Below are 27,430 nucleotides of genomic sequence, written 5' to 3'. Positions count from 1 at the left end.
TGATTTAATCAGAACCATCTGTTTTAATACGATCCAACTATGACTAGAACTCTTATTCTGTTCTTTAGTTGGGGAATCGCATATGTTCAATTATCTGACCTCATCACGTATCTGTTCCTGGCAGATTTGGATAAGCAATTCCTCAGCAGTGGCACATTGGCCAGCGGCCAAAATAATGTTGACTAGTAGTCCAAAACATTAAATTTAATCTCTTTATATACATGAAAGAAGAAGCACTGAATTTAAAGAAATCTGTTGCATAACTCGTCAGGGTTGTACTTTGCATTGAAAAACATTTCCCTTTTTCTTTAAACTGTTTCATTGTGCTTATATTTATTTGGCATAAACTGCCTACCCCCTCAAGAGTATTCTTCCCAAGAGTTAGCTACTACATGTTTACCCTCCGGGTTCATGCATGCAGCTCCCCACATGTGCCAAAGGTAATTCAATGGAGTATAGATTCTATTTGTGTCATTTTTGATATTGTCCCTTTAAGCACAATAAAATATTTGCGAAATGTTTTTAAATGTTCTGCATTATTTCTGAATCTAAAAATACCTTGTAATGATGAATACTTGAAGAACTCTGACTCAATCAGTTTACCATGCAACATACTATTTGTATGTGTAAGATGGAATTGCAGATGCTGGTTTACATCGAAGAAAGACAACAAATTCTGGAGTAACTCAACGGGTCAGGCAGCATTTCTAGAGAAAAGGAATAGGTGATGTTTCGGGTCAAGACCCTTCTCCAGGTCTGAAATGTCACCTATTCCTTTTCTCCAGAGATGCTCCCTGACCGCTGAGTTACTCCATCATTTTGTGTCTATATACTATTAGTATGGTCCTATTTAAAATGCTGGATTGACTGAATTTCAAACAAAACAATTTCAAACTTGGAGGAAAGTAATATTGTTTTTTTTATTAACAGCAGAAAATTGCAAAGATCAATAGGTATATTTGTTTCTGGGAAAGGAGGTGCACAGGCTAATATGGTATAAATGCCACCTGCTAGTAATGGTGTTGTCTTGTGGGTCCTGTTGAGAACCAGCTGTTGTGTTGTTCAACTGTTAGCCATCTTTTATCCGTCACGGTGGTACTCCACAAAGATGGCCCAGAGGAGTGAGGAGCTGTTTTGCTTCATCTCACATCTGTGCATTGGACGGGGTGGCCTCAACACTCAACCTCATCCAGCTCCAGGAGATACATCAACTACCCCTCACCAATAGGGTCGGCTGACTCCCCGCAAACATTTGTGGGCAGAAAACATTTATTCCCACTCTCTGACAGTCACTGACCTGGGCCCCATATACAGTGATCCTGCCACACACTCCCCCATAGTAATGCCATTGCTGCCTTTCTGCCATCTCTCTTCCTCTCCCTGCTGCTCCTTTCTGGATTAGGCCTCTAGAACAGCCTGAACCAGGGTGTGAGGGAGTGAGCTGATGTCAGGGGTTATGGGAAGAAGGCAGGAGAATGGGGTTAGGAGGGAGAGATAGATCAGCCATGGTTGAATAGCAGATGGGCCGAATGACCTAATTCTGCTCCTATCTCTTATGAACATGAACTTATGAACTTGGCAATGATAGCAAGGGCAAGATGTTGTTGTAGAAGCCCAATATAAATTTAGTAAGTCCACAATTCTCACAAAATTGCTAATTAGATTAAAACTTTATAAACAAAAGAGGCCGCGGCATTAATTTTACAATAAAGTATTCATCATATCACCTTTTTAAATCCTGAAATGGAAAATGGCTTTTTTTTTCAACAGGATTGTTCTCCATCTAATGGCAACATTTCATTTTTTTTGTTCTGCTGAGAACATTTGTATAAAGGACCAAGCTTTTAATAGCAAACAAACAGTGGAATTTATATTGGCAAGAAAATCAGAGCAGATTAAGCATGATTTGAAGTGCTGCCTGGAGCTCCTTTGCTGTTTCTTTTTACTGAGATATAAATTGGTTAATTTTCTTTACGTAGCACTAGCTCAGCAGAATAGAATGGTCCACATGTTTCACTTAGTTGTAATTCCAGCACAAATCATGAATGGGGGTAACTGGATAATCGTATCCATTCACAATTGCCTCACGAGCACTATCAGAGCAGTTTTGATCCTGTGTTAAGTCAAGGAGATATTAGAACTGGTGAGCAAAGATTCGATCAAAGAGATGTTCAGAGGATTTGGGGAAATGCAGAGTTTTCAGAGGGTCTTGGGGCTACTATAAAAGAGTGGGATGAGACCATAGTGGATTTGAAAACAAGGATGAAACGGTATACAAGGCATAATTGGGTTAGGAACCATTGAAGTTAGTGGTGATATGTGGACTTGAGCAAAGGTGTTCTGGTGGCGATCAAGATTTTGGTGGAGCTCAGTTTTTCCTGGTTCCAGGAATATTTTGTGGTATTCTCATAGGGAGAGGTTGAGGGAATAACTCAGGCTTGGAGATTAATTTTTGCGTGTACTTTTCCAAACTTGCAATGGTGTAAGTTATTGACATCCATGCTTTATGCACAAATAGAAGGTTGACTAAGGAGCATTGTTAACATAGAAAACAATAAATTACCAGAGGAATAATTGTGAGCTGACAATAGTCTATCAATGCTCTCAATGGAAAACACCAAGACTGTTCTCTCTGGGCAGTCCAAGACACATTGCACCTGTCTCTGTCTGTGTGTGTGCACACACAACCCTTTTTCTCTATTATGCTCATTGGACACAGTGATGATTTTAGTAAGTGGATTTAATTGAAGCTGGATTTTGGCATTTTTGCTACCTTTAATGATCAGCAAAATATTATTTCTTTATTTTGCTGATTCTGCATAAATGAGCAAATGACCAAATCATTGGGGCGAATGTTGGGGATCTGCAGCAGGCTTGTACTCTGTCGCTGGACTCCATAAGCAATTCAATCCTTGTGCAGTCTGAGAACTGCCTAAAGGAAATTCCAGCAAGTTTGGGAATTTCACTTTTCACTCCAGAATCCTACATTTTGTGGCACTCGATATGGTGAAATGCTAACAGTGCAGTATGGAACTACTGCCATTTGCCAACAGGTACAGAACAATTATTTACTATTTTTCCAATGGCGAGTTATCACGATGAAATATTTCTGTGATTGTAGTCAGAGGGCAGAACAATTCTGTTAGTTGCAAAACAAAAACTGTTGCTGAAAATTTAATTTCACCCTCTGGCCTCTAGTTGCCACAAGTACTGCTGATCTATTGTGTGACACATATTTAGCTCGGCAGAAGTAAAAGTTAACATGCATCCAATTTCCCAGCTCTGTTTCTGGGTAGGTACTTTCAAAAAAGGTAATAATATTCCATTGAGTTACTGTTGGATTGGAATGGAGAAAGTTAGACATTGTCAAAAGCATACGATACAATATGATAGAACTTTATTTATCCCAGGAGGGAAATTGATCTGCCAACAGTCATAAAAAACACAAAATACATGAAACATGAAATTAAAGTGACGAGTGGAAAGGCTTGGGGGATGTGCAAAGATTGAGGAGGGGGGTGGGGGTGGGGGGGGAATTAGTCTCAGTCTTAGTCTACCCCACGATAGAAGGGGGAGGAGTTGTAAAGTTTGAGATGTTTAAAGAGATACAACATGTCTTTGAATACTCCAATAAACTTTTACAGATGTACCATAGAATGTATCATGACATTGCATGATGATCTGTATGGTAATTCAAACACATGGGAAAAGCAGAGGCTGCAGAGAATGGTGAACTCAGCCAGGCCCATAATGGGCACAGCCCCCCTGGCCATCAAAAGCATCTATATTAGATGCTACCTCAAGAAGACAGCGCCTATCATCAAGGATCCCCACCATGGGGGTCCATACCTGTTCTCATTGCTACCATCAGGCAGGGGGTACTGAAGTCACACACTGACAGGTTCAGGGACAGCTACTTTCCTACAACTATCAGGTTCTTGAACCAACCTGCATATCCCTAAACCTGCCTCAACAACTACAGTACATTTCTTGCACTAGCATGGATTTGGTTATTTTTCAAATTACTTTTTGCACAAATGTCTTGTTTGTTTACTCATTTTCATTTTCTTTTAGCGATTTGAGTAATTTAGGGTTATTTTGTGTGTAGTTTGTTTTTGTGTGATTATCTGAGTCAATGTGCTGCCTGTGATGCTGCAACTAGCAGACTTTTCATTGTAGTTTGTTTTTGTGTGATTATCTGAGTCAATGTGCTGCCTGTGATGCTGCAACTAGCAGACTTTTCATTGTAGTTTGTTTTTGTGTGATTATCTGAGTCAATGTGCTGCCTGTGATGCTGCAACTAGCAGACTTTTCATTGCAGCTCGACCTCACCATACTTGTGCATTTGATAATAGAGAAGAAACTGCAGGAGTCCTGGCTGAGATGTGAATGAATGAATGAATGAATGAATGAATGAATGAATGAATACGTTTATTGGCCAAGTATGCATATACAAGGAATGTGCCTTGGTGCTCCGCTCACAAATGACAACACAAACATACAGTTAACAATTAAGAATAAAGCATAACACATCAAAACAATAAGGATACACCATTACGGTCAAAACATATGGGTGAAAATATACCAGAGCAAAAAAGACACCTCAGACTTCGGGAATCATTGTTAGACACAACGAATGTGCCAGAATTCTGGAAGGTAGCTAATGTTGTACCTCTATATAAGAAAGGCTGCAAAGAAAAACCTGGGAACTTTCAACCGGTAAGTTTAATATCTATAGTAGGAAAGTTACTGGAGAGGATTCTGAATGATAAGATATGTATGCATTTGGATAGACAAGGGTTGATTAGGGAGAGTCAGCATTGCTTGGTACTTGGGAGATCACATCTCACAAATTTGATTGCATTTTTTAAAGAAGTAATCAAGAAGGTTGATGAGGGCAGAGAAGAAGATATTGGCTATATGGTATTTACTAAGGTTCCATATGGTAGTGTGCTTTGGAAGATTAGATCGCATGGTATCCAGGGAGAGCTAACTGGATGCTGAATTGTTTCATGGTAGGAGGCAGAACGTGGTGGTGGAAGATTGTTTCTTGGACTAGTGAATAGTAAGCACCTCGGGGATCAGTGTTAGAGCCAATTGTCATCTATCAATGATTGGGTTGAGAATATACAAAGAATGATTAGTAAACTTACAGATAGCACTAAAATAGGTGGTATTGCATTTGTACTGATAGTTATCAAATAATACAGTGGGATCGTGATCAGCTTGGCAAGTGCACCGAGGAATGGCTGATGGAGTTTAATTCAGATAAGTGTGAGGTGTTGTATTTGAGATGTTGAATCAGGGCAGGACCATCACAGTGGAATTTTCTCTTTTCTGCACATTGGAAACGTTATTTAGATTTTAGTAAGTGGATTTAATTAATACTGAATTTTGGCATTTTTGCTGCCTTTAATGATCTTCCCACAGAAGTGGAGTTAATCTTCAGAATTAATGAGCAATTTTCAACCTACAGCACCTATACTCCAAAACCTCAGTAGTCAAATGCACCATGCAGACATTTCATGTATATGTGCACAGGTACAAGAATTGTCAACTCATTTTCCAAAGCATTTCAAGAGATGTCTTATGGTCAAAGGTAGACACAAAATGCTGGAGTAACTCAGCGGGATAGGCAGCATCTCTGGAGAGAAGGAATGGGTGACGTGTCGGATCGAGACCCTTCTTCAGACTGAAGGTCTCAACGTCTGTTAGGTTCTATACCAACTCTCCTCTTGATTACAAGATTGTTCTCCAGCAAGTTTTACAGTGACATCCTGACCTTAGGTGCTGTCTGTGTGGAGTTGCCACACTCTCCCTATGTCCGCATGTGTTTCCTCTGGGTGCTCTGCTTTCTTCCCACATCCCAAAGACCGGAGAGTTTTTAGACTAATTGGCCTCTGTAAATTGGATCTAGCGTGGCAGGAAATGGATGCAAAAGTGAGATAACATACTGCTTGAACTGATGATCGATGGTCAGCATGGTTTCAGTGGGCCAAAGAGCCTGCTTTCATGCTGTATCTTTCAATTCAATTATTTAATCAATTCTTATATCTTGGGATCACCTCTCAGTAAATGGATTATGTGTTGGCTGATAAGAATTGATCTTGGAATCATGTTCAGCACAGACATTGTTGGCCGAAGGGCCTGTTATTGTGCTGTATTGTTCTATGTTCTATGTAACAAGGCAGTATGAGTGGCTTGTATATACTGCCTGAGGAATGCCAGAAGCAAAGTGGCTAACAGCATTTAAGAGAAAGCTCAGGTGAGTACTTGGATCAGGTATGGAAAAATATGGAAGAATTGCTGGGGGATGGAATTAATACCATTGGTGCCCGCTGGGCCGCATGGAAATGGTGGGCAAGACCAAGCGCAGACCATATCTTTCATTCATTTGTTCTTTGAACCTTTTCATATCTTTAGTTTCCCTTTCCCCTGAATCTCAATCTGAAGAACTGTCTCAATCCGAAATGTCACCTATTCGTTTTCTCCAGAGACGCTGCCAAACTCGCTGAGTTACTCCAGCATTTTGTGTCTATCTTTGGTGTAAACCAGCATCTGCAGTTCCTTACTACACATGGTGGGTTGAATGGCCTGTTTCCTTGTTGTGTGACTTTAAGATTCTATGGCATACTACATTATAGCAGAAACAAAGGGGTCGCCTGTTTCCTACTTTTCCAAACTTGAGAAATAAATGAAAATCATCCTCTTGACAAAAGTTCGTTGTCTCAACCAAAACATTTAAAAATTACTCTGAAATTGTTAATGATCTTAAAATCAATCACTGATCTACTTTCAACATAAATCAGATATATTTCACTACATTAAAAAAATGCAAATGCACCTTTTTAAGAACTTTAACAAGGTATGGATTTATGAAGGGATACGCTAACAGCAAAAATGAGTAAGGGATAGATTACATCAAGTCTCTTTTTCAATTTTAAGCTAATCATATAATTTTGTCTGCTACATCATCACATGATATTAGACGTCTTCTGTTGCAATTATGGACAATTCTCTTTGGTCTTGCAGGCAGTTGTGTTAAAGCATTGGCTGCAAACAGTGAACACTGCCCTGCTGCTTATTATTGATGTTGGTTGTATCAATTTGTATGGTTCCCTCTAGCACCAGGGCAATAAAATGAGGCCAATGTGCCATTAACAGCTCATTCACAGTAACATCCTCTACGATTTACATGTGTGCTTGACCAGATTAAGCAATATACCTTCAGAGCCAATAACACTCAACTGCACAGCAAAATCATAATTTTATGCCAAGAGAAATGCTGCTGATTTTAGTTTGTGGCTAACGTTACTTCAAGAAAAATGGAAACCCAAGCCCCACAGCTTAAAATTTAATCAGAACATTTTAGTAGACTAAATAATGCTTCATGTATATTTGGTCTCAGTAATATGAGAATAGTTTACTGATATTAAGCTTCAACACTTTAATTAGGATTGATAACAATGTACATTGGTCTCCTCTGGCTGTAATACTGGTGTTTAGAGCATTAAATTATGTGTGCACAGGTTGCATCTTTGCTTGAATTTCCTCACGTGCAGAAGATTTAAGAGCGATTAACATGTTACAAGAATTCATACGAGCAGATGCTAAGAAAATTTTGCATCTGATGTTTGAATCAATAATAAAAGGATATAATCTTAAAATAACTAAGCTATGTAAGTGAGAAAACAATGTACATTTTTTAAATTCACTGGATAATGGAAATTTCTCTAGGCCAAATGCTGTGACCACTCATATAATTGTAGCTTTCAAGATTAAGATTGATAGATTTTTTGTTTGTTCGCGCTGTCAAGGGATACAGACTAAGACACGTAACAGAAATTGAAATTCAATCAACCATGATCTAGTTACCTGAACCTTTGTTCTTCAAGCACATCAATATTCCATACACATATACACTGGAATTTATTTGTGTGAGTTAAAAATAAAAATAGACCTATCTGAATATCAGATGACTGGGACTATCCCCTTGAAAAATTCAAATAACATCACCACACACATTGCAAGAGAATAAATTCAAGCTAACTATAAAAATCATTGGCAATCATATGCTTGGATCATTGTCTCAGTTATTTCCACTTAAATTTATAATTTCCATCTTTGATAAGTTTATTTTACTTCTCACGACTAATAATGGTGGTCATCATAAGCAATTAGTTTTGATAAGACTCACCATATCAAGTGACTGAATATGGTGTGTGGTGAGAAAAACATGTTGCACAAAACTGTATTTAGAAATAGAGGTTTTAGATAGGCTTAATATTTATCTAAAGCCCATAAATATTTTGTAGGCTTTATAAAATATTTATGTGATGTTTTCATTCTCTATTTTTCAAATTTTCTGTATGCTTGGACAATTATTTGAATGCAAATGAAAGGAAAAGAAAGTAAATTTCAGAAATCAGGTAAAGCATATTTTATTTTATAGATGTCCTGTTATGAGGACTGCTTGTAGCTAAATGAAAAAAAATTGCTCTGCTCAACAGAATTTGTGGAATTTGTTGCCATTCCAAAACTAAAACAGTAAACTAACCCTGAAAACCTTTGAACGAATAATGGAGAAAAAATGCTTAGAGAATTAAAGTGACTTACAATTTGTGGACAGAAATTATTCCATCTCGGTATGGAACCCAAATACATCTTGAACATTTCCAACATAATTTAACCAGTTGAACCTACTGAATGTAATGATGCATCACTGTATGTTGTATTGTCTGCAACTTGCAATTCTATAATGGTAACAAAACTGGATTGAACCCTCAGTTTTATTCACTGTAAATGTATTATTTTAATATGACTGATAGGTTTCTGTATGTTGTTAATACTCAGATCTAAATTAAGTTGCAGGGAACACAATGAAACTTTAGTGCGTCTCTTCCAAGCCGCATTGACAGAGCCAGTTTTAACTACGGTTAATAGCGTATAGCAACAGCACTTGGGTAAATGCTGGCAAATGATTACTTTAAATTGCTTTAAGTGCTTTCCTAACCTAGTTTCTAGAATTTGGAGCTGGAAGAATTTTGATGGTTTCTTAATTCTCCAAAAGCTTTTGACACGCTTACTCAGGGAAACCGAGAATTGAGAAAATAAAACAAAATGGTGCTTATGTTTAATGTTTCTCTATTTGTTGAAATAGGATTGTATGCTTCGTCATCATGGTTAATAGACAATCTCAAAATTATTACAAATGACTATGCCTTTTTCAGTGGTGGTTGACATCTGTGTCCATTTAACAAGAAAATATCTGAAAATAGCAAAAGTGCAACACAGGGGTGGTGTGAAACTGATTTATATAACCAGTTACTGGGCATCTGGACATTGTCAGTCAATTGTAAAGCATGTTCAATGGTGACTGATATTTATAGTCACCATGTGTCTTTTAAACAAGAACTAAATTGTCTGGCGTGGCCTTCACAACACTTCAATTAGTTTGCAACTTAAGTAAAATCTAAAATGCTGTTATACGTTAACACAATCAAGGCTTCTTAAACACGGAATATAGAAAACAAAAACATATTCCTAAACCTTATAATCCCATTCACAATATTTTATTTTTCAGTGCCACTCTTCCGACAGACTTGGCATAGTTTCAGGTTGCGAGAACAGTGAACCAATTGAGGCAATGGTCAACAGCTGGAGAGGTGGACCCTTCTCTGCCAGTGCCTAAAATTGGCGGCTTTTAACGTCTATTACAAATTTCACTGAACATGATGAACAGCCTACCTATGGAGTAATGTGTTTCACAAATCTGCACAGAACCTGCTGAAACACTGAAAGGCGATGTGTTTTAAATTCTCGTAATATAGTAAAGAGTTATAGAAATTGTATATTTTCCTTTAGTAAGCTCTTTTTCCAATAAGAAGTGTCAGCAATCTTGTTGACATGTTTATGGTTTCTAACTACCCCATGGGATGCAGAATAATTTTACTCTCTACTAAATCTTGAAGGTAAATCTTTATCCTTAATTGCTATATTTTTGACACGTTCCATAAAAAGATAATTTAAAATCTTCCAGCATTTTCAATTATGATTGCGTATAGGGCCTGTTTCAGGTACACTCACAGAGGGTAAGAGGAAATCGGAATAGGGCGACCAAGTGGGAATAAGACGGTGAAATTCAACACATTATAGAATTTCCACTGGATCTGAATCACCCGAACTCCATCACCTGACAAAGTAACTCGGGTAACTTTTAATTTTCCCTAAACCTGCCTGAAACAAATGTTAAACTGTAAAAATCCGAAATGTGTGATCCTACATCATTTGCAGAAAATGGAATGCAAAATTCAGGGCAGATGGACAAATCAGCTTAGGAAGTTGTATCTACATGAAATGTTGTTGATAGCACACCAGTGAAAATGAAACTAGGCCTTCCCATGTATGTTTTTGATTTTCTCACTGCTTGGGGACATCCACGAGTGGGTTGAGGATGAATATTCTGAAATGCAAAATGCAGCAGATGCCGGAAATCAAAAATAAAAACAGAATATTCTGGGAGTAATTCAGTGGGACAGGCACCATCTCTGGAGAGAAGGAATGGGTGATGTTTCGGGTCGAGACCCTTCTTCGGGCTGAGAGTTAGGGGAAAGGGAAACAAGAGATATAAGCGGTGATAGAGTTTTAGAACAAACTAGACCAAATGGACCCGTTGGGCCCAAACCTCTCCTGCACTGGTGCAGCACATTCTCCCCCCCTCCACCCACTGCCCACCCCTCCCCCCTTCCCCCCTCCCCTCTCCCCCTCCCCTCTCCCCCTCCCCCCTCCCCGCTCCTTTCCCCCCTCCTCCCTCCCCCCTCCCCTCCCCCTCCTCCCTCCCTCCACCCCTCCTTCCCCCCCTCCCCTACCCCTCCCCTTCCCCTCCCCCACTTCATCCCCCTCAACCCCCCTTATCCTCCTTCCTCCCCCCTCCCCCCCCTCCCTCCACACCCTCCCTCCACACCCTCCCTCCCTCCCGCCCTCCCCCCTCCCTCCCGAGAAGATTGATTTAACTTTAAAATGTGAATAACTTTAAAAATACAACACCGATTTCAATGAAACCTCTTCCATCAGCACCAAAGGGATGACAGTGAGTAAGGTGGGCCTAAAATTGCCACGCTGTCGTGTACCGTTTTGGCTGTAGTTCAGGAACAAACAAACAAACAAACGAGTTTTAGTGCCAAAGTAATGATGATCGAGGAAAGGAGGAGCCCACAATGGTTCATTGTTGGCTGTGGGCGAGGTGAGAACAAGTTATACAGACAGTGAAACTCAACAGGACAATAGTGAAACTAGTATGACGACTAAGGTGGGGTTGGGGGAGGAACAGAGAGAGAGAGGGGATGGAAGGGATACTTGAAGTGAGAGAAATTAATATTCATACCGATGGGTTGTAAGCATGCCAAGTGAAATATAAGCCTCATAAAAAAACATGTGGACAGATCATATCATATCATATATATACAGCCGGAAACAGGCCTTTTCGGCCCACCAAGTCCGTGCCGCCCAGCGATCCCCGTACATTAACACTATCCTACACCCACTAGGGACAATTTTTACATTTACCCAGCCAATTAACCTACATACCTGTACGTCTTTGGAGTGTGGGAGGAAACCGAAGATCTCGGAGAAAACCCACGCAGGTCACGGGGAGAACGTACAAACTCCTTACAGTGCAGCACCCGTAGTCAGGATCGAACCTGAGTCTCCGGCGCTGCATTCGCTGTAAAGCAGCAACTCTACCGCTGCGCTACCGTGCCGCCATAAATGGATAGGAAAAGTTTAGAGGGATATGGGTCAAATGCAGAGAAATGGAAACTAGTATAGATGGTTATCTTGGTTGGCAGGGAGGAATTGGGTCGATGGGCCTGTTTCTGTGCTGTTAGATACCCTTTATGACCATCTATTTGTAATCTTTAACAACTGTTTGCATTTACAAAGTGTTTCTAACATAATAAAAGATCTCATTCTCTTCCTTGGACAAATAAACATTTGAAAATTATTTCTCACTTATTTACATTTTGCTGCTTCTCTTCTTGTCCGAAGAGGCAGTGGTACAAATGCTGGTTGGCTTTGGTTGACTTGGCCTTGACCTAATCAATCTTGTGTATATAGTCTGTGTAAGTATAAACTGGTCAGGAAGATTATTTTAGTAGCATTGTGATTAATGAGATTTCACCACCAGAGATGAAAATATCAGTTTATGGTACTATCTGTTCGGTACTCTCTCCTATTCCAACTCTTTGCTTTTTGTAGTCTTGGCTCAGGCGGGCAATTTTGGAATATAAGAAAGAATAACTTGATATTTTTAATTTTAACTGCTCTGAAAGAAGATAACAGTATAAATTGGAACACAAAACATATGTTAACTGCAGCATTAATATTTGAGCGTGAATCTATACAGTCTCCCAGTCTCATCTACTTAACTAATGAGCAAAGCCAGGTTTGCCCACTGCCACACCGTTGATTAGAAAGTATTGCTCGCATGCATGGTTGATTGGCTTCTTGGCCTTTAATTAGCAGGTAGTGGGAAATTATTTGGAATAGTCTTGTTTTGGACCAGAAATAGTCTTAATGTCATCTCATTAATTTGAGTTATCTTCTTTATGGGAATGGATAAATTATACATTATTGGATACTGTTGCAGAGTTTTTTTCATGGAAGCATAAATTAGCTAAAGCTATGTTATAACATCCAAGCGAAATTTGATTGTAAATTTAATTTCACAATTATCACTATTACTCATCCCAAAATGACAATGTATCTACTCCGTCAGCCCTATTAGGCTGCATTTTAATTGTCAACTGCATGGAAGCCCTATCCTAAATCTCAGTTAAGAGATTGCCTGCTGGGTATTTGCGTCCAGTGACATCTACCCTGGCAAGGATGACAGGGCACGAGGAGATCATTCCATTCCCCACTTTCTGGAATTTGAAAAAACTGTTCTAAATGGAAAAGACTGCATGTAGTTAAAAGTCACTTGGACAGGTGAAAAGATAGGAAAGGCTTAGAGGGATATGGGCCACACAGAGGCAAATAGGACTGGCTTAGATGGGGCATCTTGGTCGGCATTGACATTTGATCGAAGGGCCTGTTTCCATGCTGTATGACTGGATGACTCTAGTTAGAATGTCGCTTTCACCACCTTTGGAGGGGACATTTTAACAGATAAGTTATGAGGATACATATGTTTAATGTTCATTGTGATTTGAGGAATGGCTTGATTGTGAGTGTGGGGCAATGGTGCAACTGGGCCCATTCTCTGGGACTTGCAATACTCACTTCTCCCTGACTTTGTTAAGGTTTATTTTTCAAGAAATCATTACTGAAAATGTTTACTGAGAACTGGTAAAACATCCCCCCTCTTTATGATCATATAAATAGAAGGTCTGGCCTTATTTTCCAGCATATTTCCTGACTGTGTCTGTAACATTCTACCAGTCCCTTAATGTATTAGCATTGTAGCAGTGAGCCACAAACAAGGAGATGTTTTACTTCTTAAAGGTCACAGTGGTAAAATGGAAAAAGTTACTCCTTGTAAATACTACCATTGTTTGGTTTGTCAGTCATTAAGTTAGATCCAAAAATTAGTTCTAATTATGGCTACTTACAAAAATTGGTTCTGCAAAACCAGTTTAGACTGCTATGTTAAATGTTTGAAAGATTTTATATCAATAGACACCGCAGCTCAACCTCTGTACAGCTGGGCACAGTTTGCAGAAAGATCTCAGGGTATCTGTATTTGTAAACACGTAAAAAGGCAGCAAAAGAGAAAATGTTATATCAATCCCATTCTGTTCCAACGTTAGGCTATTCACATGGACTTTCAATCATGTTTTCTTAACACGGTCACCACTCCCATTTCAATAATCCACCAGCTACGTAATTTTGTGGGTAGGGCAAAAAATAAGGAGAACGAATCGCTGACCAACTTAAGAAAGGTTCTTGGAATTTCTCGTCTGAACTCCGGGCAATTATGTATGCTCCAGTGGATCACAATTAATGTCATCACTCGACCCATTGATCACCTGTCAAAATGTGAAATATTGCTACCACAGGGAGACTAGACAAGCACATGAGAGAAAAAAAGATTGAGGTTATCCTGAAATAGATAATGGTCGGAGATGTAAGGGCTAAATTGATCGGAGATATATGGCCCAGATGTATGATCCAATGTAAATCCCTTTAAAGAAAGATTCATGATGCGTTGTCAATGACAGCACTGTATTGCTAACTTCATTACAATTAAATAAAAACAAAAACAACTAGATTGTCCCTAATTAGAGTAGTTAGGACCGATAAATCCTAATTTTAGATCAATGAAAGTGATAGAAGCATGTGACCATTGGTCTTTTGCAAAGGGCATATCCAGGAAAGCTGCAGATACAATATTGCATTTGAAAAGGGCATAAATGAAGAATAAATCATCAATTAGTCAGAATTTCAGCATTCTCCATGTTACTCTGTAGAAAGAGAGAGTGAGTGAAGAAAGAAACACCAGGATTGGAACAGGCAAATAGTTCAATACATTGTCCTACGTTTATTTTTGTACTATGTTAATTTAGACAATATCACAGTTACCGTTCCTTAATTTAGATTTAGATTTAGATTTTTTTAGATTTAGAGATACAGCGCGGAAACAGCCCTTCGGCCCACCGGGTCCGCGCCGCCCAGCGATCCCCGCACATTAACACTATCCTACACACACTAGGGACAATTTTTACATTTAATTAACCCAGCCAATTAACCTACATACCTGGCAAAGTCAGCATTCATCTTGATTCCCAGCTGCCTCTAAGGAGGTGGTGAACAACCATCTTCTTGAACCAGTGCTCCAACAAGCTTCATTTGATGCTTGTAGATGGTTTAGAGACATAGAGACATTAGAAAGGGAATTATTTGCTACAGACTATTTCTGATATCTTCTGCACAGCCAAAGTATGATGAAGCAGCTGATGATGATTGGGCCTGGAGCACAGCTCTGAGGAACTCGGAAGGCATCATGGTGGCGCAGCGGTAGAGCTGCTGCCTCAACAGTGTGAGAGATCCCAACTATAGATGCTGTCGGTGTGGAATTTGCATGTTTGAAGGTTAACTGGGTTCTGTAAATCGTTTCTAGCATGTGGTATGCGAAAGTGGAATAACATAGAACTATTGTATGTGTGATGGATGGTCGGCGTGGACTCGTCAGGCTGAAGGGCCTGTTTCTTTGCCATATTTGAAAGAAATAAAGAAACAAACTCCTGTTGCAAAGCACTGGAGCTAAAATAATTTAGTTTTTGGGTTAGGTTTGATTCCAGCCAGAAGAGAATTTCTCCCTTTAGTAACTTTAGTTATGACTTTAGTTTTACCAGACCTCTATCATACCAAACTCAGTTAAATATTCACTTGATGTCAGAGGCAGCCAAACTTCAATTGCTTCTGGAGTTCAGTTCTAAGATAGTTTTAAGGCAGAACCTGCCCTCCAGAACCTGCCCTGCAGAAAGCCACACTCACTATCCCTTACAAGCCCATGATTTTTCCAAATATGAGCAATAGACAATAGGTGCAGGAGGAGGCCATTCGGCCCTTCGAGCCAGCACAACCATTCAATGGGATCATGGCTGATCATTCTCAATCAGTACCCCGTTCCTGCCTTCTCCCCATACCCCCTGACTCCGCTATCCTTAAGAGCTCTATCTAGCTCTCTCTTGAATGCATTCAGAGAATTAGCCGCCACTGCCTTCTGAGGCAGAGAATTCCACAGATTTACAACTCTGAGTGAAAAAGTTTTTCCTCGTCTCCGTTCTAAATGGCCTAGCCCTTATTCTTAAACTGTGGCCCCTGGTTCTGGACTCCCCCAACATTGGGAACATGTTTCCTGCCTCTAACGTATCCAACCCCTTAATAGTCTTATGTTTCGATAAGATCCTCTCTCATCCTTCTAAATTCCAGTGTATACAAGCCTAGTTGCTCCAGTCTTTCAACATACGACAGTCCTGCCATTCCGGGAATTAACCTAGTAAACCTACGCTGCACGCCCTCAATAGCAAAAATATCCTTCCTCAAATCTGGAGACCAAAACTGCACACAGTACTCCAGGTGCGGTCTCACTAGGGCCCTGTACAACTGCAGAAGGACCTCTTTGCCCCTATACTTGTTATGAAGGCCAACATTCCATTGGCTTTCTTCATTGCCTGCTGTACCTGCATGCTTCCTTTCAGTGACTGATGCACTAGGACACCCAGATCTCGTTGTACGTCCCCTTTTCCTAACTTGACACCATTCAGATAATAATCTGCCTTCCTATTCTTCCTATCTATAGGTGTCCTCTCCAATAGCTTCCCGACCACTGATTTAATTAATTGAATGTTAATTTAAATGTTCCAGCTGCCACAGTTGTTTTGAATTAATTTGTTTCATAGGTCAAGTAAAATAATCATCTCCCCACTGCTACTTCAATATTGTAAACTTAATTTTATTCACACCATCACAATTTGGTTCAGGATTATAAACTAATAAAAATGAATTAAAATACATGCTCAATAAAATTAGCTTAAACATCATATCTTAAAAATATATAAAATCTAAAACCTAAGTCTGTTAAGAGTGAAATCTGTGGATATGACTGAATTTTGACAACAATCTTAAGGTCTCTGACTCCATAGGGAAGTGAAAAGGCTACATTACTTTCTATTATCGTTTGCACTTTTATTGCATGAGAGAAATAGATTGATTCAATACCACACCCTGCTGTGGGAGACATTTTATAATATTATCTTGGTGTATTTGCAGAAAATGGATATCCCACTGATCAGCTGTGAGATTACATTCCAAACAAAAAAGAAGTACAATACAAGTTAGATAAAATTCAAATCACACTCCAGGACGTGGGATGTTTATTCTAAATATTTTGTTAGAACTGGGCCAATTTTATTAAATTATGTTAGAAATGCAACTTTATGACAAGATGGTTTATCCCTTTTTCTCAACAAAATCAGAATCCAGGTAAAGTAGAGTATGTAATTTTTCACTGTTCCATCTTATGATTTAATACTGATTTACATCATTACAACCATAAACATCTTCACTCTGTAACATGATTGGATCACACAAGGCACACCACCTTGCTTGACTTCACCCAAGGAACGTATAATAAACAAGAGACTGCAGATGCTGGAATTTGGAGTATAAAAGCAAACTGCAAGAATTTAGAAAATCAAGTAGCATCTGTGAAAGCAAAAGGATTATTAACATTTCGGGTGAATGTCGCAACCTGAATCATCGACGATCTCTTTGATATCACAGATGCTGTTTAACTCACTGATTTCTTCCAGCAATTCTGTTTTGCTCTGAAAAACCAGGTTAAGTTGAAATTTAATATTGTGTTTATTTCAAATAATGAGTGTCTTTTCTAGTGTATCTCTACCTGCAAATAAAGTAATTAAATTATTTGTAACTCTTATCACATCTCTTTCTTGCTTTGACCCCCAATATGTAATTATGGCTGATAATGATTTAATTTTATAAATAGAGAGCCAGGCTGAAAAGAAAGATAAAAAATAAGGCTCCATCTTCCATTTGAATAAAGAAACTGATATATTTCCCCATTTGTGTTACATCAAAATTTAGAGCACTGCTTTTTTAACAGTCCCACATATTCAATCCACATAAAAAATGAATTTTCATTCTGTTTAAATGAAAGTTGAGAAATATTAACATTTAGCACCCTCCTTAAAATTGAATATAAATTATGGTGGCAGTTACAAGGCTAATTATGTCTCTGTTTTGTTTCAGGAAAAATTAACTTGTTTTTAATGGTTACTGCATGTTATTTTACAAACTGATGAGCAAACCTACTCCACAAGCAATCGGGAGAAGTTCTTCTGCTTCTGACATTGTCAGTAATGCTGCTGAGACAGTGTATTACGGGACTTTCCAGCGCGGCGCGGCCGCGGGACTTTCCATCGCCCGGTGCGGCTCGGCCGCCTGGACTTTCCATCTCCCTGCGGGGGCTGTGCGGGTCGGTCGCCTCGGTAGGGGTCGAGTTGTCTGTACGTGGGAGGGGCATGGGGGAAGAGAGAGGGGAAGTTTTTGGCCTCCATCACAGTGAGAGGGTGTTTGGAGTCACTGTGATGGATGTTTGTGTTGGGGTTGTGTGTTGTGTTTTTTGTACTGCTGGCTAAGTAATCTCGTTCTGAACGAATGACAAATAAAGCTATTTTGGATTTTGGATTTGGATTTGGATTTGGTATGATTAGTGCCCACAGGTGCAGTACAAACATGGCCCTGGACACCCTTCAGCAATAACTTTACTTTTCAGCTACTTAAGTTAGCAGCAAAATCATCAATGTGAAGCTGTCAGGCATTAACCAAGTTACCATAACAGATCTACTAATTATACTTGACTCTTGAATTAGCTGTGGAGAATGGATTAAAAGGAGAGATTATGGGATCTACACATGTAACAGTTTGCAGTCTGATCGAACTGCTAAATCGGATGAAGGGCAGCTTGACAACAGCATATAATCAGGTCAATTGTTCATCCATCAATGTTTTGTATGGTAGCTGTAATGTATTTATAATGAGGGTAATGTAGATATTTTCAGTCAGGAAATAGTACAGAGATCTGTCTAAAGCAGATAGAAAGTTATTTCTGATTTTCAATTGAAGGGTAATTCTTGCAAGGTCCCATGCCAGGGATTGCAGATGCTGGTTTAAACCAAAGATAGAACAACATTCTGGAATAACTCAGTGGGACGGGCAGCATCTCTGGAGAGAAGGAATGGGTGACGTTTCGGGTCGAGACGCTTCTTCAGACTGAGAGTCATGGGAAAGGGAAACGGGAGATGTAGATGATGATGTAGAGACATAGAACAAATTAATGAAAGATATGTATAAAAGGGATAATGATACGGGAAACAGGCTGTTGTTAGCTTTTTATTAGGTGAGAATGAAAAGCTGGTGTGACTTGGGTGGGGGAGGGATGGAGGGAGAGGGAATGCATGGGTTACTTGAAGTTAGAGAAATCAATACTCATACCCCTGGGTTGTAAGCTGACCAAGCAAAATGTGTGTTACAGGTGTTTGATGGATAACTCTGCCTTCTCTGGCCAGAAGGTGACATGCAGACAGTCTCGTCCAAGGAGCTTTCAGCTGCCAACTATTCTACTCATGCAACTGCTGTCTCCATAGAGTAGTCAGTCAACATGTTTAGTTTAGTTTGAAGATACAGCATGGAAACAGGCCCGTTGGCCCAATGAGTTCACACTGACCATCAATCACCTGTTGCCACTAGTTCTATGTTATCCCATTCTCATCTACTCCCTACAGATTAAGCACAATTTTACAATGGCCTATTAACCTAGAAAACCCACACCTCTTTGGCTTGTGGGAGAATAATATAATAATAATATATTCCTTTATTTGTCTCACACCAGGGAAATTTACAGTGTTACAGCAGCAAAGTGGATAGCAAGAGATTATTCATTATAAATAAAAGTAAAGACAAGGATAAATTGTCATCAGTTTACTGTGTATTCCTTAACAGTTACCATTGACACGTCTGCTGGGAGCAGTGCTGGTTGTGCAGTCTCACAGCAGCGGGAAGGAAGGACCTCCTATATCTCTCCTTCACACACTTGGGGTGAAGGAGTCTGTCACTGAAGGAGCTACTCAGTGCAGTGACAGTGTCCTGCATGGGGTGGGAATCATTGCCCAGCAGCAATGTTAACTTTGCCATCGTCCTCCTCTCTCCCACCGCCTGTACTGAGTCGAGTGGGCAACCCAGGACAGAGAAAACTGGAGCACTAAGAGTAAATGCATGTGGACAGAGGGAGAATGTGCAAACTCTACACTGACAACACCAGAGATCAAACCCGGATCTCTGGTGCTGTGAGGCCGAGGATCTGCCAGCTGTGCCATTGTGCCGCCCAGCCTTAAAGTTTAATTGAGTGAAGTCACCAAGGGAGAAGCACAAGTGTAAGAAGCAGATATGCCCAGTTTGCAGCTTTAAGAAAATAGTGAAACTTTATTTCGTTTTTGTTAGATGTTTTACTGACATTTAAAGGAGTTTAACTTATTTGAAGGGAATGCAGGGCGACCTGCCACATTACCATGACAGGAATGTGTTCACAGTTTGATGAAAAAATGCCAAATGGGAGCAGTTTGTGGAAGTCATAATAATTTACTGTTTGGGACCAACCTTTCAGTCTAAAAGTTATGACTTTCCATTATTAGTCCCCTTCCTCCCTTCAACTGATTCTATTAACTGCAGCTGTATGCTTTATAATTTAGTTTATTTAAGAGATACAGTGAGGAAACAAGCCCTTCGGCCTATCGAATCCATGCCAACCAGCAATCCCCGTACATGAGCACTATCCTACGCACTAGGGCCAATTTTTACCATAGCCAATTAACCTACAACCCTGTACGTCTTTGGAGTGTGGGAGGAAACCGGAGGACCCGAAGAAAACCCACGCTGTCATGGGGAGAACATACAAACTCCATACAGACAACATCCATAGTGTGGATCGAACCTGGGTCTAGGGAACTGTAAGGCAGCAACTCGACTGCTGTGCGGTCCGCCATCTTAAGTTGAAAAACTGTGTTCCAAACAGTCATGGCTTTGTGGCTTAGATGAACTATACACCATAATTGCATTTTATGGATCTATCAACAATTTAATTACTACAATGGTGAACTTGCTGATGGCAGAGAATTCTTTGTATCTATGCTCTGTTTTAGATCCTTCAAATTCAGGCCAAACATTTACTGAGATTTATTTCTGGAGGAAAACAATACAAAAGCACAGTTGTAATGTAAAACCTGCAGAGAACTTAGATGGGCAACACATGTAAAGTTCTCAACATGTCTATTTTACATGTGAAAAAAAAACTTGAAGGCACTCGAGAAACCACAGATTCAGATTTACTAAAATTAAACAAATGAGGATAGATTGAGGAGACTGGGTTCTTTCGGTAATGAAAGGCTATGGAGATCTGATCTAAGTATCTAAAATTGTTAAGGACATGTGGGGTGGATGTGGATCGACATATCCCTCAAAATTCAAATGCAAGAGTATGATTTTCTCAAGAGATTAAGTTTATTACTCTGAAGAATATTTTTTTTGTTTCCCAGAGTGAAACATATATATATATTTCGCAACCTTTTCTGGGTTGTTTTGCATTGTTTAGAAAATGTGACCAGGTACTCACTGTTAATAGTTACCCTCATGACTGCAAAATTATCTCCGAGTCAGGGAAACATTGTAATTCCCCATGCTAACAACATTTCAGAGGAACCAGGACCATTTCGTTGAGGGGTATTTGCCCACGAGAAAGAAGACAAAATACGAAGAGCTGGTCATAGACTGCCATAAGCAGGACTGGAAGGCAGGGTGTAAACCCATCGAGGTTGGCTGTAGAGGTTTTGCAGGGCAATCGCTCTACAAGGCCTTGAGTGCACTGGGCATCACCGGGATGGAGAGGAGAAGAGCCATCAAGAACACCACAGAGGCAGTGGAGAAAGCCTCGAGATGGCTCTGGATCAGGAGAGGAGGTCCATGGGGAGGAGCGAATCCCACCTGAACACAAGTCGTGGTCTGAACAACCAAGGTCTGGTTGCCCGGGTGTCTTATGTTGAAAGACCCGAAACATCAATGACCTCAGGTTACACTACTGATGATGCGTTCAGGAGCATCAAGAGATGTATTTTATTAATCAGGCCTGTCCCAGCCTCAAGAGGAAAGGCCAGGTGAGTGCATTTTCAGCTCTAAATTGTGCAACATCTAGCATGTTGCAACTGAGGCATTGGGCATCAAACTCAACTGATGTTTCATGGTGTGGAAAATCAACCAAAACAGTCACTAGTACCAAATTTCTGCACCATTCCAGCTCACTCTAATCAGTGCACTCGAATTTCTAGACAACTATTTTAATGTGTGGGGCGGTATACAACAGGAGGCATTATTTCATGATAGATAACTAATTAGATATTTTTTGTGATTTTCAGTACTGTAATGTAAACGTGAATCATTGCACCTTTGAGTGAATGAAGCAGATAGTTTTGATGTATTCCGTGTGGGCTTTATTGCTATAATGGAGAATGGAGCAAAGGGAGACGTAGTCCATGTGGGATGTGGTAATGAAAAAAGTAGGAAGGTAGAAATTAAACAGTGTGTAGAAAGGAACTGCAGATGCTAGTTTATACCAAAGATAGACACAAAATGCTGGAATGGGCGGCACAGTGGCAAGTGGCAAGTGATAGAATTGCTGCCTTATAGCGCTTACAGCGCCCAAGACCCGGGTTCAATCTTGGCTCTGGGTGCTAGTGTGACCTGTGTGGGTATTTTCCTCCCACACTCCAAAGACGTACAGGTTAGTAGGTTAATTGGCTTGGTATAAATGTAAAAATTGGTCCTAGTGTAGGATAGTGTTAGTGTGCAGGGATCGCTGGTCAGCGCGGACTCGGTCGGCCGAAGGGCCTGTTTCTGCGCTGTACCTCTAAACTAAACTAAACTAAACTAAACGAAGCGGGTCAGGCAATATCTCTGGAGAAAAAGAATGGGTGACGTTTGGGGTCGGGACCCTTCTTCAGACTGAAAGTAGCTGGGAGGGAACTGGGAACTGGGAATAGGGCTACCCCCCAGTTCCTTTTCATACTACTTTTTTCTACCTCCAGTCCTCTCCTCTCTACTCTGTCTGAAAAAGGGTCCCGACCTGAAACATCTTGTGTCTGTCTGCCAATTAAGCAGAGTGGCTTGCTTCTCTGCAGCTTGTGCAAATAATGAATCCGAGATGCAATAAATGGCCTTGGTTCTCCCAAGGCTATTTATTTCAGCACAGTAACACTCCTTAATTAGAGTCATAAGGTCATAAAGTCATATAGCACAGGAACAGACCTTTGTGTCCAATTTGTCTGTGCTAAGATACCTAGATCATCTTTAGATTGTAGTAGTTTTGTGATCAAGTTGAAGTTGGTTTATTTTTTCCATCAAAGAAGTGGGAGTGGAGCTCGAAGACCTTGCTAAACTTGAAAGGCAATTGTGCTAAGCCTTGGTTTGTGTTATTTCTCTTTTGTTGAACTTGCTCTATAAATTAGGAAGTTTGAGGGTGGGCCTATATTTCTGACATGTCCCAGCCAATCCTTTCCTATATAATTCGTGGTTTTTGAAGACATTAAAAACAGACAACAGCTCCTGGAAAAGAAGGGAACATACATCAATGCTCCCGAGGGCCTTGCCATCAGACCAGGGGACAATAATAAAAAAGTACAAATGTTAGTAAACTGAAACAAACACAGAAAATTCTCGATGAACTCAAAAAGTCAGGCAGCATTTGTAGAGTTAACCTTGGATCAGAACGAGACACAATTAGAGATTTTGAAACCAGTAAGAAGGGACAATATATGCGATACAATATGTTATTTAGTTCATTGATGTGTAAAGATTTATGACTGACTCCAAAAAGCAATAACTGAAAAAGTATAGGGTGCTGGCTACATTTACAAGACCTTCCAGTGATCACATTATTTTGTTTTATTTAAAATCTCAGTTAAGCCCCTTTTTTAATATCCTGCCGAGTTCTGGCATTCTCACCTTCACTACCCAGTGAAACTTAAAAGCCGAAGTGATTGATTTGGGACCATAATATATTGAAGAGAGTGGATATTGTGCAATCTGATGAATTATTTTAACTTGACTGGTTTGGAAAGAAAGACAACATACGTTTAAATTAAGTAAAAGAAGAAGCTGAATTAAAATTGCTTCATTATTCTTTACCTGAAGAATAGTAAATCAGAGGTATAAATTCATAATCGTATGGTCTCTTGAATTACTTTCCAGATTTGCTTTCCAAGAATGGACCTTGAGTTTTTGAAGGCAGCAGAGTAAATGGATATCGAGGGCTGGGGAAACTTGTCAATTTATTTATGCACTTCATAATTGGTTAGATGGACTGACCAACATTTTCCTGCTCATTTTTTGATTTGGACAATTTTATAATGTACCATGTCAAAACACTGTTTTTTCTGAGTTGGTTCTATTGTGTGAGGAAGTTAGATTAGAATCCAACCCAGTCTACACAGACACTTTAATCATGGTTTTGAATTAAGGCTAAGTTAGAGTACAGCTTCAAAATAGATCCAAAGCAAGTTGTTGACCCTGAATTTTAGACTTTACTTTAGAGAAATAGTGCGGAAACAGGCCCTTCAGCCCACCGAGTCCGTGCCGACCACCAATCATCCCGTACACTAGCACTATCCTGCACACAATGGACAATTTACAATTAAAGAACATAGAACAGTACAGCAGAAGAACAAATCCTCACTTGATACCACGTTCTTCCTATAATGTGGCAACCAGAAAAGTATACAATTCTCCAAGTTCGATCTAACCAATGTTTTGTGCAATATGACATCTCAACTACTATTTTCAATGTCTCTGTCTGTGAAGACGAGCTTACCAGGTGCCTTTTTCACTACCCCATCTACCTGTGTTACTACTTAAAGGGAAATGTAGACCTGTACAGATGAGGTCCTATCTATACACTGACACTCCTGTGATCCCTGCCATTTACTCTATATCTCCTTCCAGAATTTGACCTCCCAAAGTGTATTACCTCATACTTGTCTAGATTAAATCTCATCTGCCACTGCTATGCCCTGCTGCACAGCTGATCTATATCCTGAAGCGTCCTTAAACAACTTTCTTTACTGTCTATGACACCACTAATTTCCCTATTAGGTTAGGTTTGGTTTATTGTGTAGGAAGGAACTGCAGATGCTGGTTTAAACCAAAGATAGACACATAAAGCTGGAGTAACTCAGCGGGACAGGCAGCATCTCTGGAGAGAAGGAATAGATAGAAGCATAGAAAAATAGGTGCAGGAGTAGGCCATTCGGCCATTCGAAGCAGCACCACCATTCAATATGATCATGGCTGATCATCTAAAATCAGTACCCCGTTCCTGCTTTTTCCCCATATCCCTTGATTCCTTTAGCCCTAAGAGCTAAATCTAACTCTCTCTTGAAAACATCCAGTGAATTGGCCTCCACTGCCTTCTGTGGCAGAGAATTCCACAGATTCACCACTCTCTGGGTGAAGAAGTTTTTCCTCATCTCAGTCCTAAATGCGTGACGTTTTTTACGAACGGGTGACCTTTCGGTTCGAGACCCTTATTATTATTATCACATGGTGCAGTGATACTGTGGTACAGTGAAAAGTTTTGTTTTGCATGCTATCTAATTAAAGCAAATAAAACTATAGATAAATACAATCAAATCAAACTCGAGTACAATAGGTAGAGCAAATGGAAAGATACACTGTGCAGAATATAGTTCTCAGCATTATAGTGCAACAGTTCCAGAGACAAAGTCCAATGTCTGCAAAGAGATAGAGGAGAATTAGACAGTGCCTAAGCTTATGGATCACTCAGAAGCCTGATATCAGAAGGAAATTAGCTGTTTCTAAGACCAAACTAAGCTCTGTCCTCTGAATCATCAGGTATTGGTGTACTGTACCAGTAATTTAACGACCATGCTACACCATTAAATTGTGGGGATGTTTTGTGAGGCTCAGTAAATTTGGAAAAAATTGAAAAGCAGCAGCTGAAGAATTGCTAATAGAATTCCCTCATTTATAATTAATTTAAAGACACTTCTCAATTTTATGTACAATTCACTGGGATTTACATATTAATAACCGCTGATTGTCATATGATATCTTAAAATAGTAATGTCTTCCCTGAAGCTTAAGGAATTTAGGTGGAATGTTTGAAACACAAGCAATGTATTCATCAAAAAATATCTTTAATGAAAACCCAGTCTCCTCCCAAAGGAACCCTTCAGTGTTCTCTTGGACAAAGGCCAGGAGGAAAATAATGACCGAGAATGTTTAAGACATTTGGCAAAGACACCTGTGACATTATGGAATGTAAATCTTCAGCAAGATTTTCAAAGCAATTTCAGAATCTAAACAAGAAATAAGTATGTCAATTGTGGTGTTATTTATAAACTGATGACTGTTTCATGCCTTTATTCACAAAATGCTGCAGCAGGTCAGGCAGCATCTCAGGAGAGAAGGAATGGGTGACGTTTCGGGTCGAGACCCTTCTTCAGACTGTTTCATGCCTAGTTATTATTAATCTATGCAGAGTCACACATGACTCAGGGATTACTTTAATTCAATTGATGTGATCACATTTAAAATAAGAACATCATATTTATTATTTCTGCAACTAAACAATGTAATAAATCTATACTGGCCTGCAATGCTTTCATATCAATGTTGCTGATTGTTATTTGTCAGGATCTGTAAAATACATCCAGATTTTGTGAGATATATTGAACGACTGAAATAAGCCACTGGAAATTGTTCTCCAAGAATTATTAAGGATTTTGTGGTTTAACACCTGCTGTAAGTAGTTCCTGCAAGAACCTAAAAACAAGGTCCAAATCCCAAATGGAACTAAAATAGTTACTTTCTTTTGCTCCAGGAAGTGTAGGAGATAAAGGTTAATGCACAAATTAGTTGCTCCGAATGAAGAAGACAATAAATTAATCTTTATATCATCATATCATCAGGAGAACTAATTGCTCTTTAAGGGCAATAACTTACATTCATGATTGCAGTCGCTGTTCTTGCAGAGACAATATTTTTCAGATGTTTTTTTGAGAGTCAAAGAGTCATACAATATGGGCATAGGGCATTCAGCTCACCACAGCCACCCAACCAGTGGGCATCCAACCTCAATAACCCCATCTTCCAGCATTTAACAGAGTGGCACAGTGATGCAGCTGGTAGAGCTGCTACCCTCAAAGAAACCTGAGTTCACTGTTGACCTCAGGTGCTGTCTGTGTGGAGTTTGCACATTCTCCCTGTGACTGCGGGTTTCCACCGCTTCCTCCAATATCTTCCCACATCCTAAACACTTTCGGCTTTGTAGGTTCATTGGCCTCTTTAAAATTGCCCCTAGTTTGTAGGGAGCAGAAGTGGGATAACATAGAATATAGAGGTGTAGTCAATGACTTTGTTGAGTGGTGTGGGCTGAATCACCTGCAGTTCAACACTGACAAGACTAAGGAGTGGGTGGTGGACTTTAGGAAGAGAGGAACACCCCTGTCCCCTGTCTCCATCAATGGTGCGGATGTGCAGTTTACCAGGGAGTACAAATACTTTGGAGTGTACTTGGACAGTAAACTGGACTGGTTCAGGAATGCTGGGGCCGTGTACAAGAAGGGACAGAGCCGGCTGTCCTTTTTGAGAAAGCTCCGCTCCTTCAACATCTGCAGTAAGATGCTGCAGATGTTCTACGAATCGGTGGTAGCCAGTGTCATCCTCTTCGCTGCCCTGTGCTGGGGCAGCAGCGTAAAGGCTGCGGACGCCAATGGGATCTACAAACTCATCAGGAAGGCTGGCTCCGTCCTGGGGGCACATTTGGATTCATGGGAGGCGG

General features: G+C 39.9%; 1 long non-coding RNA gene across 1 annotated transcript in view; it reads left to right on the top strand.

The window, feature by feature from the left end:
• Positions 1-18,022, top strand: part of LOC144606432 (uncharacterized) — a 64,245-nt gene extending 46,223 nt beyond the window's left edge. The window contains exon 3 of the long non-coding RNA XR_013548947.1: positions 17,776-18,022. This is a non-coding gene — a long non-coding RNA (uncharacterized LOC144606432). The remainder of the gene's footprint in view (positions 1-17,775) is intronic.
• The last annotated feature ends 9,408 nt before the right edge of the window (positions 18,023-27,430 follow it).

Source organism: Rhinoraja longicauda, chromosome 2, assembly GCF_053455715.1.
Source record: "Rhinoraja longicauda isolate Sanriku21f chromosome 2, sRhiLon1.1, whole genome shotgun sequence".
Classification (NCBI taxonomy): domain Eukaryota; kingdom Metazoa; phylum Chordata; class Chondrichthyes; order Rajiformes; family Arhynchobatidae; genus Rhinoraja; species Rhinoraja longicauda.
The sequence above is the reverse complement of the archived record's forward strand: the minus strand, read 5'-3'. Positions and strand labels throughout refer to the sequence as shown.